Below are 20,353 nucleotides of genomic sequence, written 5' to 3' on the forward strand. Positions count from 1 at the left end.
ACTTAAGATCTGCTCAAGCAAATGATTTCTGAATTGGATAGTTTAACTGCACCTTGCACAGTGTACCAAGGGGCACTACTGACAATGTTGAAATTTGTTCAAATGCTAGTTACCCAGGATATTTTTCAGAGAGGGAGATATTTGCAAAAACTATCTGTAGTCTGTGAATAATAGGATCCTTATCTCTGTATTCCAGTAACTTGACTGTGACAGATGTAACAGTTGTAATTACATGTAGTGTGGTCATTACTCTACGGTATGATGATTGGGGATAACATGTACATGTAGAAATACAACCAGCCATTCTCATTAACTATAATAATTGTACATTACATGATACATTGTTTGTAAATATGTAGCTGCAATTGCCATTTTTTAAACATTTTGTATCAGTTATTAAATGAACATATGATTGCTGCAAATTGCTTACTGACTGGATTGATATACAACTCACTAAATTTCTGTAATACTTGAATAATTGTATTCGTAAGTATTAATGTTCGCCGTCTGTTTCTCCAAATGCACTTTTCCTTATGAGTTTGACTTTCCTTAACATTATTTAATAATTTGAAATGTATGCAGGGCCCCAATGAAAACTAGTTTTTAACTGTTTGGGCATATATAATACCCTGGGTAAAGAAATTATGCAATGCATAAATAAAAGAAATAAAGTTAGATGGCCTGACTTTTCAATCCTAGCAGGGTCTTTCTCAAATGCAAACAAAAATTATGTGCATCCCCTTGTCCCATCCCCTAGCCCCTTTGATCTTCACCTACGGTAGTCTGCACACTCATTTAGTCCTTCCATCACAGCCCCCTACCCCATCATCCTTGTGTTCTCCCATCCTTGCATGCTTGTGCCTCCCCTACTTGTTTGTTTCTGAACCGCGCTCATTTTTGGCTGTTTGAAAGATCCTGCCAGAATCTGAAATGTTGGGCTTTTATTATTGTTTTCAAACAAAACAAAGTTACAACTGTAGTGGTTATAGCTTGATTACACGTTTGAAATTGCTTTGGTTTTGTAAATCAAATCACAAACATTATCACAAACAATTGTTATAATTGTAAATACTGCAAATATTTATTTTGTTTGTCTGAAGACTGGGCAAAGTGAGCCAGATATTTCTTTTTTCATAACTTCTATTTTTATAACTTCTATTTTGTATCAATGATTTTGTACATTTTATAGCAGCCAGCTTGCCTTGCTTTTGTACCAAGTCATAAGAATCATGCAACTTGCCATCATTGGATCCAGTACAACTCAGATTTGTTATCTTTTTAATATCCAGAATCACATATTGCATGATATACATTGTATAGTGTTTACTGCGGGTCAGATGTTTGTTATTGCCAGATGAATGTTGCCTTTATTATGCACTAAATGCCCGCATCATTAGCGTAATGCTGACATAGCAGGCTGACATAGTCTAGTGTGGTTTTTTTCCTCTGTCTTGTGTCACACACAATTATTAGCAACTGATTTGAGTTAATGATGCACAAGGTTTTTAAGCAAATCAATAGAATTCTTTTTTTCAGTCATTTGTTGCTGTCAATGTAAATCTCTGATTGAGAAAAGGCTACACCAAGTTAGGACACAACAATTATATGAAATTTGTCTCATGGGAGTTTTCTGTGATTGAAACAGCCAACATGGATTTGATCCAATCTTTCAAAATGAGGATTGCATTGCTGTTTTGTTTTAGTTGTCGCCTTTGAATATTCATAAAGGTTTGAAAATGATACCTCAAATGATTCTGATGTTTGACAGTATTAAAGTGTTTTTTTTTTTTTACTAAAGATTGTTTGTTACTTCCTTTCTACAATACTCAAGAAATATTTTCTGTGGTCATTTTGCCTCATCTCAAAAGACAGTACTGAAATTTGTTCCTTCACAATTACTTTGTATTTATAGATAAGTTTCGAGTGAAGGTCAAGTTTCATGTTTCATGGTCTTTCCTGGTATGAACTTGATGTCTGTCAAAATACAGGTTGTTGTGTGCATCATGCGTTTTGATATTTGAACTAAGTTTACATCTGATAAGTCCCATTTAAAAGTATGGGATTGTTGTATGCAAATGTAGTTAAATAAAGACACTTTTGCAACTGATTGCTTGTTTGTTAACAGCTGTGTGTTTTTGTGTGTGTGTCAAGTTCTAAATATGGCTGGGGTGAAATTTACAATGGGAGCGACAAGTTAGAAGGGGAATTATTAGGTTGAAGAAAAAGGTAAATTAAAAGTTGCTTATTTGTTGCTGTATACTTCTGAATGTGCAGGATTATTTTAACGACCTAACCCCCCCCCCCCCCTTCCACATCATCGATGTATATCAATTCTCTTAGGAACAGGAGCCAAAATTAATGAGAGGTATACAAATTATTAATATGAAGACATTTTCCTTTCATTTTGCAAGCAAATATTTGTAAAGGGATGTGAAACGTTGGACTTCTGACGCTTGTTTTGATCTGCTAACATTATAATGTGAAGGAGACAAACCACACCACAATACAGAGGACCCCAAAGCCCTCCTGTTTTGACCCCGCCTAGTTCAAAACTAACTTTTTATGAATACCGCCCTCTATTGCACTGAGGTCAATGACCAACACCAGGAAATAAATCTGACGGCTCATCAAGTGATCAACAAGATTCTCGGCCGGCCCGCTAAAGGTTGGAAAGTTTGTTCTTTTACCACATTTTACCATTAATTATATATTTAAAGTGATGATTATGGTTGGATATAGCATCGTGACAATTTTGATTCTTTTTAAAGTTACAACTATTGATTTTTTCAGAGTTTTTTTTGCCAAAAAAAGACCAACCCCAACTTCCCAATTCAAGACAAGAGTTCGCTCGTATATCGTCAGACCTCCTAAAGCTACGCGTGCCTATTATTTCTGCGCACTCGCATATCAGCAATATTTTGCAAGGCATGCATCTCCCCCCCAAATGACAACTTTCACTGGGATCTTATCTTTTGATGCACAAACTTTAACCAGCAGCGGAAAAAATCAAAAAACCGAAAAACATTGGCTTTTTGCAGCTAATTACTAGGCCTAAGAACAAATGCATGCTTCCGGGCCTGCAGAAGTCGAATATGACCAAAAGGTGACCTTTCTTGGTCTCACAATATCGTCAGTATAGTTAAGATTTCATAGATCAGAATTTTCAGTTTCTACAATGGTGTAAAATGTACGGTGCAAGTAAAAAGACACATTTCTTATATGTTTTGGGCATTTTTTTGATCATAAGTTTTAAAATCCGACATCTTAAAAACTGTCTCTGTTGATTGGGATGGTCAGAATAAAAATATCATTGGAATCTACATTCAATAGGTCAATATGTATAAAATGTATTTATTTAAATATGTAAATATAAGCCTTTGTATAAATCTCAAAACAGGATGTTGAAAATAATCTTGAAATTATGAAAAACGTATTGGCATTAAAAAAAAGGAAGAAAAAAAGAAGGGAAATATGTTGGAAAAGCTTAGGAATTATATTTTCCTAAAGCCAACAAGTCTAAGTTATTAAAAAGAAGATAGTGGATATTTTGCCGGAGGTAATGATGGCAAACTAACGGATTACTAAAGGTTTGCCGGCGGCAATCCATATCAACAGAGGGCGCTGTACTCTTTAAAATAGGGCTGAATTATAAGATGTATTAAATTCCCACCAAAAGTTGTGTAGCACGTTTGGTGTAATGGTTAAGCAAAGGCTCTAGTAAGCGGGATGACTCGCGTTCGATTCCGACCATACCACATTTTAAAGTTTTTTTTCTCATCCCCAAATAAATAAGAATATTCTTCTTTTATTATTTTAACATGTCTCAAACATTTTTTGCAGAGTATTACATTTTCTTTTTCAGATTTGTGGCTCTGGAGGATTTTTTTTAAAAGGGAAATAAAGTCTTGTGAAATCTTGTGAATACGAGGTAACAACGATAATTTTGGCATGGAACCAGACTAAAACTTGTCACCGGAAAATGTTTAAGTACAAAAAAACAGTAACTGCGCATGTTCAGTGCATATCCGGCAAACTAACGTTTACTAAAGGTTTGCCGTCTCCGGCAAAATATACACCGCCTAAAAAGAAATGTTTATTTTGAGTTACATGGCCCGGACAGCACATATTTTTCATGAAGTGTCCCCTGTGCAGAATTAGGCAGGATTCTTTTCTACAATGCCAAAACTGCACGCTTTGGAATTCCTCGTTTGTTGCCACAAATAAAGAGATTTTTGCTTTGTTAATCGGTAGGCCTATGGTGGATGATCGTTAGCCAACAATTTCAGTTTTGTTGAGGAACAGAGTGGTTGCTTTGCTATTTTTAAGCTACTTGGTTGCAAAGCCTAATATCCCTGCAAACAGCTGGCGCTGGGAAGGGTTGATGAGCTCAACGTTTACGGGTCTAGGCTCTATCATGCTTTATTGATATATGAGAGTCCCAAATTTTCGGTCTAGCAGTTCTACAGCTGTTTAAGACAGCAGTTGGCGGCCAATTCGCACAAATGCTATCCGAAAACTTTCTCATAGAAATGCACACATTCCATAGCCTACCGGATATAAAAGAGTAATGAATCAGCAATTTATCAGCATAATATGCCTAATGGCCTTAACTTGAGGCAGTTTTACTGCTAGGGGTATCCGATTGATTTTGTCTAGCTTTCTGTACTGCTATTGTGATAAAAGAAGTCCATGAATGTCAACCAGTGCGTCAGTGGTGGATTCCATTATGTCCAGCCAGGTACAGTTTTGTATTAGACGCACAGTTGATGGCTTTTGATGGAATTGGTCCAGTTCCTAGTAAAAGATGCTAGGGAGTTAGGGTTAAGCTGACTTGTAAAAAGAATGGACTTGGTCTTTGTGTGAAGGCTAAACGATAACTGCAGTAATGCTTCACCAAGTGGGACGCGGTAATATTACTAATATTGTTAGCCAGGATAATGCTTCTCGTTTTCGAACTGATTGCGATGCCACCCAGGACTTGTGTAAAACTAAAGCATACTATCGGTTAAAGATCATGTGTAAATCTCATCAAATTTCTCATCGGTAGAGTTTTTCTACAACAGGTCAAGGAAGTCCAGCACCACAATAAAAATGTACGTTGATCGGAAACAGTTGTATGATGCCTCAGCACCCACGTGAAACACACAAGAGCTTTCTTGCAAATACAAGCTGGATGAGGGTATGCCACACTGGGGAGAATTCCTTTCATTTTAAAATCAATTGGATGCCACCCTTCAATTTTATAGAACTAAAGAAAGTTCATGTGTTTAAATCTCATCGAGTTTTCATGTGTAGTTTGTCCATAACACGTCAAGGAAGTCCAGCACCACATTCAAGAAGTATGCAGGGGTGTGAAATCTCAGCTATAAAGCTCATTTCAGCAGTTTTTGTTGTGGATTTCAGCTTTTTTCCCCTCACTTGCTGTGTACAAAAGTATAGGAGATTTTTACACCTTTTTTCAGCTGTTTTCAGCTATTTTTATCAGTGGTCACTCACACCCCTGAGTATTTCAATCGGAAACAGTCTTATGCCGATATACTACTGGGATTGTGGGTAATGACCACCTCTTTTCTCTCACCCTTGATAGATCTGGGTATTTTTAATAGCCTGCTGGTATTGAGCTTTTTTCCATACGCATTCATTTTATTTATACGAGTTTTAAATTTAAAGGTATCTGTAAGCCAAGTAACCAACCAATAGCGTTCCTCCCACAATAAACACCAGTTTTTTTTTCTATGTGTTGGTCGCTAGGCTCATAAAAATCTTCGAGTTTGGGTTCGCGGGGTAACTCGACGTTTTCTCCGGTCATTTCGTTGTAGTCATGGTAGTAACGCAACGCTTTGTCAACGTCGTAAAATGTTTGTTTAGAAACATTTTGCTTTCTGATACGTTCGTTGAGAAAATCGAGTCGTTTCGTTTGTTCTCGTTGCCACTGATCTCTGGCGGCCGAGAGTTGTTCTTCCGCTAAATCGTGTCTCTTACGCTCTTCGCTGCCATCATCCTTCAGACTTGAAAATAAAAAGTTTGAACCCAAAAAAGCTAAGGCGTTCATGATCGCACCTCCAACCATCATAAAAGCAGCTGACGCCATCTATTTAATGTATAAAGCCTTTTAAATTATTATTATAATAAATGATGGATAAACTTCAAAAACTGTATAATAGCCCGAGTGGTTATTGGGGACGTGAAAGCGCCGTCAACCATTTACACGAAAAAACCAAAATCAATAAAAAGGTAATCAGAGATCGGCTTAAAAAACAAGCAATTTCGCAAATTTATCTACCGGGTCCTGTGTATGTACCCAGGCCTACGAGTACATTGCGAGAGTTTGAAACACCAAACGACTTTCACCAAATAGATGTGCTATACCTACCCTGGGATAAAGTAAAATGCAAGAATTATGAATATGCTTTGACGGTTGTCGACGTTGCGAGTCCATACCACGAAGCAGAACCTTTGGTTTCTAAAACGGCGGATTCCACCAGAGATGCTATCATCAAGATTTACGCGAGATCTCATTTGAGTTACCCCAAAACGTTGAGAGTAGACACTGGTACTGAATTTAAAGGCGCATTTAAAAAATGGATGGCCTCAAAAAACGTCGCGATTATCGTAGGTGAACCAGGAAACCACCGATCGCAGGGTATCGTAGAAAGATTTAATCGAACGCTAGCCGAGAGACTGTTTGGACATCAGTACGCTCAAGAAATGTTAAATCCCGAGAGTAGAAACACGCAATGGGTCGAGCGATTACCAGGCGTGATCAAGGCTATAAGCGATGAAATGACAAGATGAATAGCTAAAGCGCCATCAGAGGCGGTTAAACTAGAACAGGTCCGACAATCGCCGGCTAACCCCTTTAAAACAAAAGAGCAGAATTAACCGCAAGGCGCTATGGTTAGATATTTATATTACCCGAGTGAGCAAGAGGGGGGTACTTCGAAAAGAGCCACGGATCCCATTTGGAGCATAGACATCTTCAACGTGGAAAAAAGAACAAGTCAATTTAAAATGATAAACGGTAAAAAAGTCACAACTCCTACTCTTTATTACCTTTAAAACGGCTCAAAAAGGAGTTTTGTGAGACAAGAGCTTCAAGTCGTCCCCGAGGACACGCAATTACCGCTGTAGTGACCAAAAGCCAGCGTGTTTATACCGTCCGGTAAAATGTACCTCTTTGTGTCCAACGGACTCAACGATAGTTTGTTTTGAGATACGGTGTAAAGGATGTGATTTTCCGATCTAATGTGAGTCATGGTTTCGTAATGAGATTTCTTGTTTAAGATGCAGTTGTAATAGTGTTGGTGTTTTAATTTTTTAGAGGTGACCGATTTTGTGACACCCTTGGCTTTTTTCAGGTTGATGTCAGCGGTTAAAATGGAGTACATTTTAGGTCTTATACAAACGACTTCTTTGATTATTTTACCTCCAAACTCGTCTTTAAATTTATCGATCACTTTCTTATTGGTTGGGTCGTACAAAGGATGATCCGTCAGATAATTCGAAAGGTCGTATTGTTGCCCATTTTGCTGCATCATATCTTTGTATACGTCGTCCGTGTGCACTACGAGTACCAAACTGTCTGTATCTGTGTACATCAACCTGATTTTCTCTTTGTACTTGTCTTTCAAATGGTTGTAATAAAAATCGTACATCAGCGTCTTAGATAGATCTAAGATACTCACTCCGCAATAGATCGGTTTGTTTAACACGGTTTTAGTCTTGTACTTTTCGACAAATGACAATTTGCATTCTGAAAATGACGTCGTTTTGTAGCTCGCTTTCTGTATAATTTTTTTGTATTTATCTCGATCGTCATCGTTACTGTCTCTGAGAAGGTAACCGTCAATCCGGTTTCTGACGCTTTCCATCGTCTTTAATACCAAACACGCTGTTATTCATGAGCTTAAAAAAGTCTTACTCAAAATCAGAAGTCGCCTTTGTTCGGAGTTGCGTGTTTTTGTTGATGTAAGATGCCATCCAAGGGGCTTGTTTAAATTGCAGCACTCGATGGACCTTTTTAAGTTTCAAGCCGAGTTTGAGATACAACTGCAACGTGACGTATTGCAAAACATATTTTTGTTTAGGATTAAGGGTAGACGTTAATTTTTGCACGTTGCTACTAGGTTCGGTATCCAATAACTCGTTTTGATAATCAGACATCCATTCTTTTGGTATGACGATATTTTCTGGCGCTAGGGGATAATCGTTGTGCAGGTCGTGGAGATTGTCCGGGTAATCGAGGTCTACTTCAAAGCAGTAACCGGTGTTTGATGTTTTCCTGAGAGATAATGTCTTGGACTCAGTAAACGTTTTTGTAGACGCCCATTTAAAGTCTTTGTACGGCAGGTATTGACTCATGGCCCAGCCGTACAGATTGTTTGCATCGAGGTAGGTGATGTAACTCGACGGCTCGTTTGGATTATGGTCGGGTAGGTATTTGTTGTTGGCTTTGTGGTATCTCATACCACCCACGCTCGAGATACCACCTCTTTTTGCCTTTTCAAAAAATAAATTTTTGTCTATGTCTTGCAATAATTCGAGTTTAACTTCCGAGTGTTTTAACAAGGCATACCACGACAATCCTGGTGCTGTGTAGTAATTAGCCGGATCTAACGCGTAGTTTGTAATGCACGTTTGCCTAAAGTTTTCAAATACGCATGCCAGTAATAACGTATCGGTAGTGACGTACAAATCGTGATATTCCCCCATGTTTTTAACTTTAAACTCATTCCACGTCAGTTTAGCTCTGTCGTAGTCCTCTCGCCATATATTTTTGTCTTTTAGGCTGCTGTAAAATTGTTTGATGGGGGGTAGGCTGGTCTCTTGAAATCTGTCAAACGAGTCCATGTATTCATATGGAAAAACTCCTTTTTGTAACAACAAGTCGATGTTTTGACGATTAAAATGTTCTCTGAGTAGTTTAAACGACTCTCTTGGACAAGCTTTAGATAATCTATCCAACGAAGACGCCATAAAATTAAACGAGTCTATAAATCGCATATTTCCGATCGAAAACGAAATATACTTTTCCGAATTTCTAGCGATAACTTGTATTTCCTTTTCGTCATCGTACTCTGAAATACTCTGCATGATCAAGTGAGCGTCGTAATTTTGCAGATTGTGAAAGACGACCGGTATGGGGGTAAAACCTGGTTTAACTTGTAATTTTAGATTGCAGAAGGCATGCGCGGCACCTCTATATCTACCCGTGACGTGGCAGTGATCTCTCACCTTTCTAAATTTGTTGATTTTCTTTTTGCATTCGAGACATTTAGACTCGATAAATCTCGATAAAGACTCGATTTTCGTACTGATGTTCTTTTATTTGTTTTGCTGTTTTTGGTTTTTTGGGTTTCTGGCACTGACAGTTGCTCGAGTAATTGAGATAAATTGGTTTTTCGCAAATCCAACATGTGTTTGTCTTTTCATGATGTTTTTTATTCGCTCGTTAAATTTCATGGGTTGGGGTTTTTTAAATATGAAATTTATGTCGCTTTGTATTTTTAACATTTTATTTACAAACTTTGATGCAGCATCTTTACCTCTATAAGTCTCTTGATACGCATTGGTGCCGTCGCATCTAACTACTACCAACGAGTAACCGCTAGCTTTGTGAATGTTTGTCTTTTGCGTGTTGTTCTTTTTATCGTCCGAGTTTTTTTCTAATATCAATTCAAAGTTGGCGTAAACTACAAACGGTGCTTTTTGTTTAAACCTGTATTTTTTAAATTCTAATATTGGCACATCGTTTTCGTCAACTATGCACTCGTTATTTACATATTTTCGCTTAGCGGTAGGAAATACAATCTTTGACGGATGTGTATCTATGCCATTACCATCGGTCATGTGTCTATCTAATTTTACTTGCGTTCTATAATGACACAGGCACCTTCGACAAAAAATATTTCTTACTTTTATGTTTTGTAACGTTGTAAATCAATCTCGAAAAATTATTTATCCAGCAATAGTGATGCTTGTCGCCCTCAGAAAACAAAAACAGATCAATAGGTCGTGACTCTGCTTTGTAGTTTTTAGACACATATAACGGATATATTTCCCCCTCATAACCGTATACGTTTATCGTTAAATTATTTTGTCTTTCTATCTTTGGTATCTGGTCGATCGGTGTTTGAAAGTCTACGCCTTTAAATTTGAGTCCGTCGTCTTTGGTGTATACAACAGGTTCTTCTTTATGAATTTTATATTTAGGATCGTTTTTTATGTTATTTTTTACTTTATCCGTATACAACCCAAGAGCAGCTCTCAAACACCATCTCAAACACTCGTCGTCTTTGTTTTTAATGTTAATCATCGCCGTTTTCTGTTTGATACATTTTGGTAGGTCAATATAAGAACTACCCCTCACGGGGTTAAACCTGTTGATGTTGATATACAACGCCATTATCTTTTTTAAAACCCAACCCGATCCTTGATTCGTATACCTTTCATCCTTTCTAAATATCTGGTCGATGTCTTCTTTTAAAACCTGTTTTATTTGACTTTGATTTAAAACGACTCTCTGATCGGTAAAATGTGTAGCTTCGATCGTTTCGATCGTACCATCCAGTTTTTTTTTTTTCGTATTTTATTTTGATTGTGAGCTCTACTTTTAAACCTCTTATCTCTCTCAATTCTGACTTGATTTTACTTACAATTTGATCTTTGTGCGTATCAAAAAACTTGACTAAATCGTCGTTAAAAAGTCTAGGAATCAGTTCCCAGTTTCTAAAGTTGTTTCTAAATCTCCTCGTGGCTCTAAACTCAGCCTCTTGAAAATCCTCGGGTTGCCTAGAGTTTTGAATCGCCGAGAGTAAATCTTTTTTCAAACATCGACCTTTATAACCCGACGGGTTATTTTCCAGATCGTAATCATCTACAATCTGTTTGAGCTCATGAAGCGTCTTTTTCCTCAAGTTTTTAAATTGAGCTTCATAGTTTTTTATCCCGTTGATGTAGACTTTACGCGTAAGAGCAACATTTTGATTTTCTGGTATATTATATCGCTGGACGTAATCGCGCAGCGTCGCTTTATTCCATCTAGAGAATCCCTTAACGATTGGCCTAATCGTATCCATCATTTATATATATCAATATAATTTTTTTTTTAAATTTTTTTAAGAGGTCAGACTTTTAGATTTATATTAAAGCAATCAGACTCACCGGCTGGTGAGAGAGAGATATTGACATTTTGGCGCTCCATACCTTTTTGCTCATTTTATACTATCCATACCATCAGCGCTCCATACCTGACACGGTCATAGCCTTCACCTGCCACATCACACAAAAGACTTGCGACCCCGTTCTAGTTCATGACTGTGTTCTGTTAAAAAAATATGCAAGGTAACCGACCTTGACTGCCTATTGTACTCGGGTTGTATAGCTTATAGAAAAGTTATACATGTCACTACTAAATTTAGCTTTGGAAATTTCCAGAAATTCTTTCGCAATTCAGTATTTCCGTGTCATTTCAACATGATATGTCGATAGGTACGGATGTCAACGCTCAACCTGCAGTCACCAGCCAAAAGGTAAATTGTTTTTAACATTAAAGTCTGGCAATAATGTAGGTTTTCATATTGATTTTGTTTTCTATAAAAACCTATACTACACAATCACTAAAAGTCTAGCCATCCATTAGTGTATGTGATGTTTCTGATCAAACATTGAGTGTAAATGCTTATTTTTTTCTAAATGTTTCACATGATGACCACCCATCGCAACCTGTGAAAAAGAGGTTAGGCGGCTTTATAACTTTGCGTCGGGTTTATCGCCCGAGCAAGATTTTTTCAAAGTACCGCTAATACCATTTTTTAAGTGTAAAAACCTTGATATATTTCTTAAAAAGTTACTTAAAAGTGTACCATTTTGATGTATCTCTATGATATAAAAATTGGCCAAAACGCTTACTCACTAAATATAATTATGATGTCATAAGGGTATCGGTAGTTCTCCTCTTAATATAACGATGATGTCATAGGGGTACTAAGAGTTCTCCTCGTCTTAATATAACGATGATGTCATAAGCACACTGCAATGTGCTTTTCTATATGTTTTGTACAATTTGTAGATTTTAAAAATATTTTCTCTGTTTATAGATTATATGTTGTTAAAGTAACATGTTTTTAATAAATTTCAAACTTTGATTTGTAAACCTAAGAAAACGTTATTTGTTTATTTATTTATAAGTGACTGTAGACTCGCGCACCAGTCGCTGTGAGTCTGTGTTGAGATCTCCAAGAGGGTGACTGTAAATGGTAGCAGACCAGTAAATAAACTTCCATAGACCCCAATGGTAAATGCTCCCACTTCAAAAATTCGGGAAAAATACTCACTACTCTCCAAGGTGTTCGAGACACACATCAAATTAAAGCTTATTTCATCATCTTTCATTTTCTTTTCAATTTTTGGGGGGTCAACTGATGACTTTTAGGAGAAATTTCCATCTGAAGATGATCACCCCTGAAAATAGTCCTAAGGCCCATCGCCATTTTTTACACAGAACTGCAAGCTCCCAGTCCTGTGCACGGCTTCCACCCATATTTTTTACAAACCCTCAAGTTCATGGCCCACAGCATGCTCAAATACCGAAGATTTTGAGGGCATGCAAATCGTGATTTGGCAATTTCAGACCGATTTACTGGTCTGCACCCAAATATGAAGAGCCTGGCCTGATTTCGAGACTGAGATGTTGGGAGGGGGATATATTTGGGGTAGGGAGATTTTGGGGGAGGGGGAATCATTGGGAGGGGGCGGGGGCTAAGTGGGGAGGGGGTTGGGAGGGGGAGGGGAATCATTGGGGAGGGGTAAAGTCTGGTACCTGCCCCCCACTCCTATGGCAGAGTCTGGTACCCTCCACTTATACCTACTCGTTACAAAGTAGATTGTGTATCATTAATCATTTGTTGTCTTTTCTTTTGATTGGTAGATATTGATTGTGCAGTCTTTTGGGTTGTTGATGGGTACGTGTCCAGAGCCAGATGCATGTATCTGTTGCATTAAAGGTAGGGTAGATCATTTGTCCTTTTGCATTTTATTTTGAACAACAAAAGTACTCAAATTCTAAAGACGGGTGTTTAACAACTACATGTATCCTGATGAAGCTCTGTGAATACTACATATTCCAAGAAAAGAAAATTCTAGGATCTCAGTTTCAATTCAAAAGTGGCCACGTCATGTTTTGAATTGCGCCCAAAATCAGCATCCAGGACACATTCTCATTCAGCCGATAGCAGCTACGCAGTGTCACGTACTGAGCTGACGAATAAATAGCAACCGCCCACCCGTGTGCCTCGTGTCAACTCTTGTGTGTGCACCTATTCAGGGATTTGCCAAATTACGAACCAACTACTAACTGAAATTTCCAAAATTGCGTCACTTGACGCATCATTTTTTTTTTATTGTTTTCTTCACAATGACAGCATGCCAGAAAGAATAATTTCACTAGTTTGCTATCTTTAAACCAAGTAAGGTTTTCATCAATAATTTTGTCAGTTTACCTTTTGGATAGCTGCAATATTAAAGGTGTTTCACAGTAATATGTGCCATCTTGTTTGCGGGGCAAAAAGAACATAGTTTGCTAGAATGAACGCATAATGACTTGGAAGCACCAAACTTTTCCATTGACGATACGTACAAAGCAATGCGTGTAAAATTGCCCCGCGGGCAAGATGGCGCATATTACCGTGAAACACCAGATTGAGCTACATGTACATGTACCAGTACCTTTAAAGCTGACTGTCACCATTGATTGACAGAGCTCTGCAAAAGGTATCATGCCTGAAAAATGGGAATAAAATGTCTGTCATTACACAACGTCAAATCCCCTTTGACCATCTGATTGGCGGTCATTGATCACATGACTTCATCCCAACCCAAGACCTGGCCACACCACAAAAACAGAAGTTTCATCCAGTGGTAAATAGAAGTTCCACTGCATGGTCACACTATTGTACTCTATAGACTGGCAATGACTAGTGCACGTCTGTACAATCCGAGGGACTGTGAGTGATCCAAAGGCCGAGGGATATAGGACCCTCTTCTGGTCACTCACGGGCCCGAGGGGGCATTGACATGCACTAGTGAGTGACCAAATTATGCCACATGAGTTTTATAACACACCTCTGTCCAAAATATAAAATAAGAGTTTTTAATTTGAACTGTATTATTGCAATTAACTCACTCGGAGTTAAACCAACTGCTTCTTTTCAGAACCACACAACTCACAAAGATATCATTCCCATGGTGTTACTGCAAACCTCCCATTCATTGATCATGTCCACAATGCGCACCATGCAAACCTACGGTCTCATTTGACTCCTAAGCAATTCAACAATAAGCAATTAAACGCAATACGTGGAAGTTGAAACAGAGGGTAATGTAACCAGTCAAAACATTTGAATATGGTGCCCTATCGGGCACTATACTCTGGAAATCACGCATACGTGATGTCTTGATGCGCGTCTAGTTCCGCTGACGCAAATTTCATGCACTAGTCTATATTAGTGAACCACACATGGCTGTGTTTCAGCCATCCATGATAAAGAACCAGCAAGAGATGTGTTATAATGATTAGGCAAAAAAAAAAAAATAATAGTTCTGCTTTCGATTACATGCCTTTCAAAAATAGGGTCAGTCGGTCGAAAAAAAAAAATTTGCCAATTTTTTTTATGCAGATTGAATGGGGTATGCAATTATGTGCAAAGTTTAAGCCTGAACTATTTCCATTGCACTTCGAAAGCTATAGGCCTACACGAAATGACAAAAAGTGAATAAAACCTACCTTTAATTATTGTTAATATATTTAAGTTCGATAATTCCAAAAAATAATGGAAAATTCAGGTCGTTCGCACCATATGCACAACGCTAGTCAAGACGCGGGGAGCTGGCCAAAACTCTGAGGTGTGTGATGTGTGGCGAGCGGCGCACCATGGGCCGACAGACCTGTTTTTACGGTCAAAAATTTCGGGAAACACGCGGCATGTATCACTCCAAAATACATGTACGATTAGTGCGATCTCAAAATGAACTCTTGAACACAGAAAATACATACACAGACAACCTAGATCAATTCTGTAAATTAACTTGCAAAAATGTTCTTTCTCCATCGGTGTTTTCTTGGCATTTTTACGATGTCGAATCCGACCAGTTGACAGTGGCCCAGAGTTGTAACGAGTCACTGATTTTTGTGACTCGAGTCGAGTCGAGTCATTTTAAAGAAGTGACTCGAGTCGAGTCGAGTCATTAGGTCAACAAGGTCGAGTCGAGTCGAGTCGAGTCACAGTGTGTGGTCGAGTCGAGTCGAGTCGAGTCAAGTATTTAGCTCGAGTCAATTCGAGTCACAAATATTTGAACACTATATAATAAATTACAATAAAAAACAACAAACACAAGAGAGAAAGAATACAAGGCACCAGTCTATTACAAAAATCCAAAGACATAAAGTATGCTGTATGGTACCCAACCAACAGTTTCCATTGCTAGCTCACGTCACAGATAAGAAGATGTGAAACTTCGGTCTTACAACTGTTTTGGCTTCGGGTCTAGATTTTGCTGATCGTTGACAACGTCAAAACCTAATTACATTATACAAAACTGTTTCTGATTATTTAAAGGTGGTCCCATCCGTATCCATTTTTTTTTTGTGTGAAATCGGGACATAAATTTAGCCAGCGTTCCACCAAGAGCTTTATAAGAAATCGCCCGAAACCAATGATGAAACCACGGATTGAGAAATGCGTTTTAAGTCTGGTTCCGGGTTTAGCATTACATGCTATAGAACCACAAGGTGGGAGTCCGCGACACGGTGTATGTTTGTTGTATCATTATGGAGGAAGGAAAACAGACGGCCGCTGTATATGAACGTACATAATTCGCGAACATAACGTGACCTGAACAAAAACTGGCAATGCGAACGGCACGGCGTAAGTCATTGCAAATATTTTTCGCAAGTAAGTTTTGCTTTTATTTTTGGGACTCGAGTCTTATTAGCCTTCCTCGAGTCAAGTCGAGTCATTCTGATGAGGGACTCGAGTCGAGTCGAGTCATTTGCTCGCAGTGACTCGAGTCGAGTCGAGTCATTTACCTGTCAGGACTCGAGTCGAGTCGAGTCACCAAAAAATGTGACTCGAGTCGGACTCGAGTCGAGTCATTGACTCGAGTCATTACAACTCTGCAGTGGCCTGCACTGCAAGCGCGCTGTTGGTCGCATAGCTATGGACTGGTTACCGCATTTTCATCATGTCTTCTAAATTGGCCCTGCGCGGCGCGGCGGGAACCAGTCGTCGCCACATGATTATACATAGTCACCGTGACATCGAATTGCAAAGAAGTTATATCGCGAAGCGAATTTGTAAAAATAACGGAGGTTTCTTTTGAAAAAAAAAGCAAATGTAAGCAGCGGCGGTGGAACGGGTTTGAAACTGGGGGGCATCACCAAAAAGGTGCACTTGGAAACCCGTGCTGAAATGTCGACACGTTTTTTTTCACCGGGCACTTGTCCTCCGTAAAATCAAATAGTGGGGGGGGGGGGGGGTATCATTTTTCAACATGGGGACACTCTTCAAAACCAATGATTATGTGCTAAATATACATTATGTGCCCATTTTCAAGCCGTATTGTATGGGTTTTCGGACTTGGTTTTCATATTCCTCATTTATATCAAAAATATCTATACCATTATTGGGATATGGTTACTTCTAAGAAATAGTAAGATACTTTAAGGGCATTTTTGTTGTATCTTGAGGGGGCACTTTACTGTTCGAGGGGGCACATTTATGGCCGCAAAAGGGGCACTTGGGAAAATCTGGGGGGGCAAATGCCCCCCCCCAGGCCCCCCCCCCCCCGGTTCCGCCGCCCCTGAATGTAAGTAAGGAAACAAAAATAGATACAAGCATTTTTTGATGCAAAAGGGTTGTTGAGAGGTATTTTGTGAAGACAGAAAAGACAACAAGATTATATTTTTATTTATTCAATCTTTTTTCTTTTTTTTTGGAATTGCCGATAAAATGTTTACGGTCGCAGCCTAAAACTAGGGTCGGTCAGGTAACGGGAAGCAGAACTGTTCTCTTTTTTGGCCTTATTACTATACCTCATAAATATTCATCAGGTAACTGCAGCATTTCATTGGTCAATTCCAGCAACTCAACCATGTGAAAGTTTTTACTATTTCCCCTCGTGTTTGTGCGTGCGTATAACGAGGGAGGTACTTGTACTATCACATACCTGGGTCGCAGCCTTATATTTGTTCCAGAACTGTGTTATCTCTTTACCAACGATGCATACGCTTTACATGCGTACCGTGGAGATCACAGTACAAGTAAGGAAAGTTGTGCCAGTCTGTTACATGTACATATGACATACATCAATATGGTGACCGGTGGGGCTGACTTATTATGACGACTTATGTGGCAGCCGCCACTTAGTTTCTGGCGGCCGCCACATATAAGTAGCAGTGACTGTACAAAAAAATATTTTCACATGCACCAAAAAAATATATTCACACTCATTGAGTGGCACTATCCGTCTTCCGTATGTGCCCGTCCCTCAGTTGCAGATGCTTTTCGCCGTGACGCTTTTTGAACCGCCATGACGTGCTTAAGTTGTTTGCGTATCTTCTACTTGCGTGCTGCATTTAGAGTACACTTTAAAATTCAATCCATCTATTTTGATTGTGTTCTACAAACACGCACATAAAATCAAAATGTCTGCACCCAGAGCGGCTTCAAAGCGTCTCCACGCGCAAGAATGAGGAGTTACATGTAGCGCTCTTGTAATTTAATAAAGCTCTATGCACTAGGCTTATACTCTGGAAATTACGCACGCGCGATGTCTCCAAGCGCGTCTAGCATGTCTAGTTCACGCTGACGCAAGTTTCATACACTAGCCTCTAGATCTTAGTGAATCACACGTGACCGCCTTTCAGCCAACCAGGATAAAGAACAAGCAGGAGGTGTTGTAAATGTATATATAGCCATGTTCATGGGTCCAGTTATGGCTGTGTTGTAGTTTATCATGTTTATTGTGTGCTTGTGCCGATCAGCCAATCAGATTATTCCTCAATTATTCGACACGTTCGAAGAATAATCTGATTGGCTGATCGGCACAAGCACACAATACAGCCGTGCATGACAGTACAGCGGCACTGGACAGTTTTTCTGAAGAAGCCACCGAAATCATCAACATTTTTCAGTTTAGTAATTTCTATTCTGTTTCAAGTCAATCATTGGCTTCATGAATGACTGACATGACTGAGTGCAAACTATGACGTATGTTTAATGGAATCTGGGTTGGGATAATACAAAATAAGGGGAAAAAATAACCATTTTGTGGAGGCCATCTTTTTAGGGTCTCTTACAATCTCACATAAATTTACGACGTAGTTTTGTCTCCAGCTTTACATGTGAATTCCTGATGAGCATGTCAGCTGGAGTTACTTAAGCTAGGCCGGCCCCAAGAAAGAGCTACTGACAGGATTGAGGTCGTGTTGTTACAGGCCCCTCAGCTTTAGCTTAGCCCCATAAATGTGGCCAATTTACTGGACTACCTCCGTCAATATACATGTAGGCCACACCCGCATAATATACCCAAACATTTAGGACTTTGTAATAATTGGATTTTCACATTCAGACTTTGTTTGTAGTTTATTTCATTCTCTTTAGCAATATGCAATGGAAAAGAAGTATCTGCTTGCTCAGACGTCTACTTTTCGTGTAATTTCCAGGCTCATTTGCACACGTTTGTGTATCTTTAGTCAAGGCACACGTGGCAACCCAGACCTGCCACGTCCACTCACGGGGTCTTTTTTTGTGCTAGCATTGGACCTTACGTGTACATTGCGCGTGATCTTTTCGATGTTGGAATTTAGATACAAACGTGTGCAAACAAGCTTGGAAATTACATGCAAAGTAGACGTCTGAGAAAGCAGATACTTCTTTTGCATTGCTAGTAAGGGTGAGTGTGCTTCTAACGCGTAAATAAACTACAAACAAAGTCTACTCTTAGCTCAGTCTTTCATAGTTTCTACTAAATTAGAGTCAAGGGTGTTTTTTATCATTCAAAAATCGGACTTCAGAAAGAATTTCCATACCTGGACATCACTTGACTTTAGAAAAAATTCTAATTGTTTTCTTAATAGGAAATGCTTCAATATTTTCCTAGCCCAGGTGGACTCCCTTATTACCACAGTCGTAATAATCACATTCATCCCAATCCACACTCCACAGACTGGCCACTTCCACAAAAACAGAAGTTTAATTCAGTGGTAAATTTAGTTCCACTGCACGGTCACACTATTTATAACACTGGTCAGTTTATTGTACAGGCATTGCGAAGTCTTGAAAAAATGTTTGTACTTGATGTGACGTGCAGGAAATAATGCATGAGGGCATAGGGCATGCAGTCTTCAAAATACGCGTCATGTAGGCCCTTCAGGCTGGAGCACGGCCTGTGAGACTCTTCAGTGTTTGTCTTCAGTTACACCCTCTGAGTTTCCAAACTGTTAAGGTTTTTTCTGGCTTATTTCAGGTTTCTCATAAGATGGCTTAACCGAACCGACCTGACCCAAAAATCGTAAAGGCAAACCAAAACCAAGCCAAGCTGACCTGACTGAAATTATAGGAAAAACGACCGACCAAATCCGAACCGAAGTCGATTTCGGGACGGGTCGGTTTCTGTTTTATGTCAGGTTTGCACAACATAAAGGCATTCCTAAGTTTACTTTGGTACATGTAGCACAATTGAGCCATGTGCATTGGTCAAGGACAATAAATTATGGTAACAGCAATTGTTCAGGTCCCACCAACACTAACCAATCACAGTTGTTCTACTTGGCCTTATACATGTACATGTACACGTAACTGGTACCCCAAAACTGTTTCTTGTTTTTATTTCTAAAGTACATGTACATTTATTTTTGGAAAGAGTGTCCCTTCAGTAGTCTGGTTACTTGACTTGAGAAAATGTGTAGAAACAGAGACGCTAGGTACTAGATGTTTCTTTTGACACAGTTAATTGATGCAGCTGCAGTACTAAAGGGATGTTGGACTGGTTCCGTGTGCCAGTCTATTTTCTTGTATTGCATACATGTGTGTTTCTACTATCTTAAGGTTTGGGATTATCATACACTGTATTGAGAGTCCCAAATCCATGAAATCTTCAGACTAGGATGGGTGGGCCAATGCAGCTGAAGTTTGGACAATCTGTACATATGTTGGGATGGTCCCAACTTAAGCTGCACTGTGTTAAACTATCCTTAGATTTGGGATTATCATACACAGTATTAAGAGTCCCAAATTTTCAGACTACGATGATGGGTACAGATTAAGTTTTAGCTGCAATTCCTTTTTTTTAATCT

General features: G+C 38.9%; 1 protein-coding gene across 3 annotated transcripts in view; it reads left to right on the plus strand.

The window, feature by feature from the left end:
- The first annotated feature begins 2,572 nt into the window (after positions 1–2,572).
- LOC119723891 (NLR family CARD domain-containing protein 4-like) overlaps positions 2,573–20,353 on the plus strand; it is a 35,540-nt gene continuing 17,759 nt past the window's right edge. For 2 of the 3 annotated variants that reach the window (XM_038194791.1, XM_038194788.1), the window contains exons 1-2: positions 2,573–2,665; positions 12,929–13,004. The gene's annotated coding sequence lies outside the window, so the exon portion shown is untranslated. Of the gene's footprint in view, positions 2,666–11,690; positions 11,738–12,928; positions 13,005–20,353 lie in introns of those variants that run through there. The other variant, XM_038194789.1, reaches the window with a different exon arrangement.

Source organism: Patiria miniata, unplaced genomic scaffold, assembly GCF_015706575.1.
Source record: "Patiria miniata isolate m_02_andy unplaced genomic scaffold, ASM1570657v1 HiC_scaffold_17, whole genome shotgun sequence".
Classification (NCBI taxonomy): Eukaryota; Metazoa; Echinodermata; class Asteroidea; order Valvatida; family Asterinidae; genus Patiria; species Patiria miniata.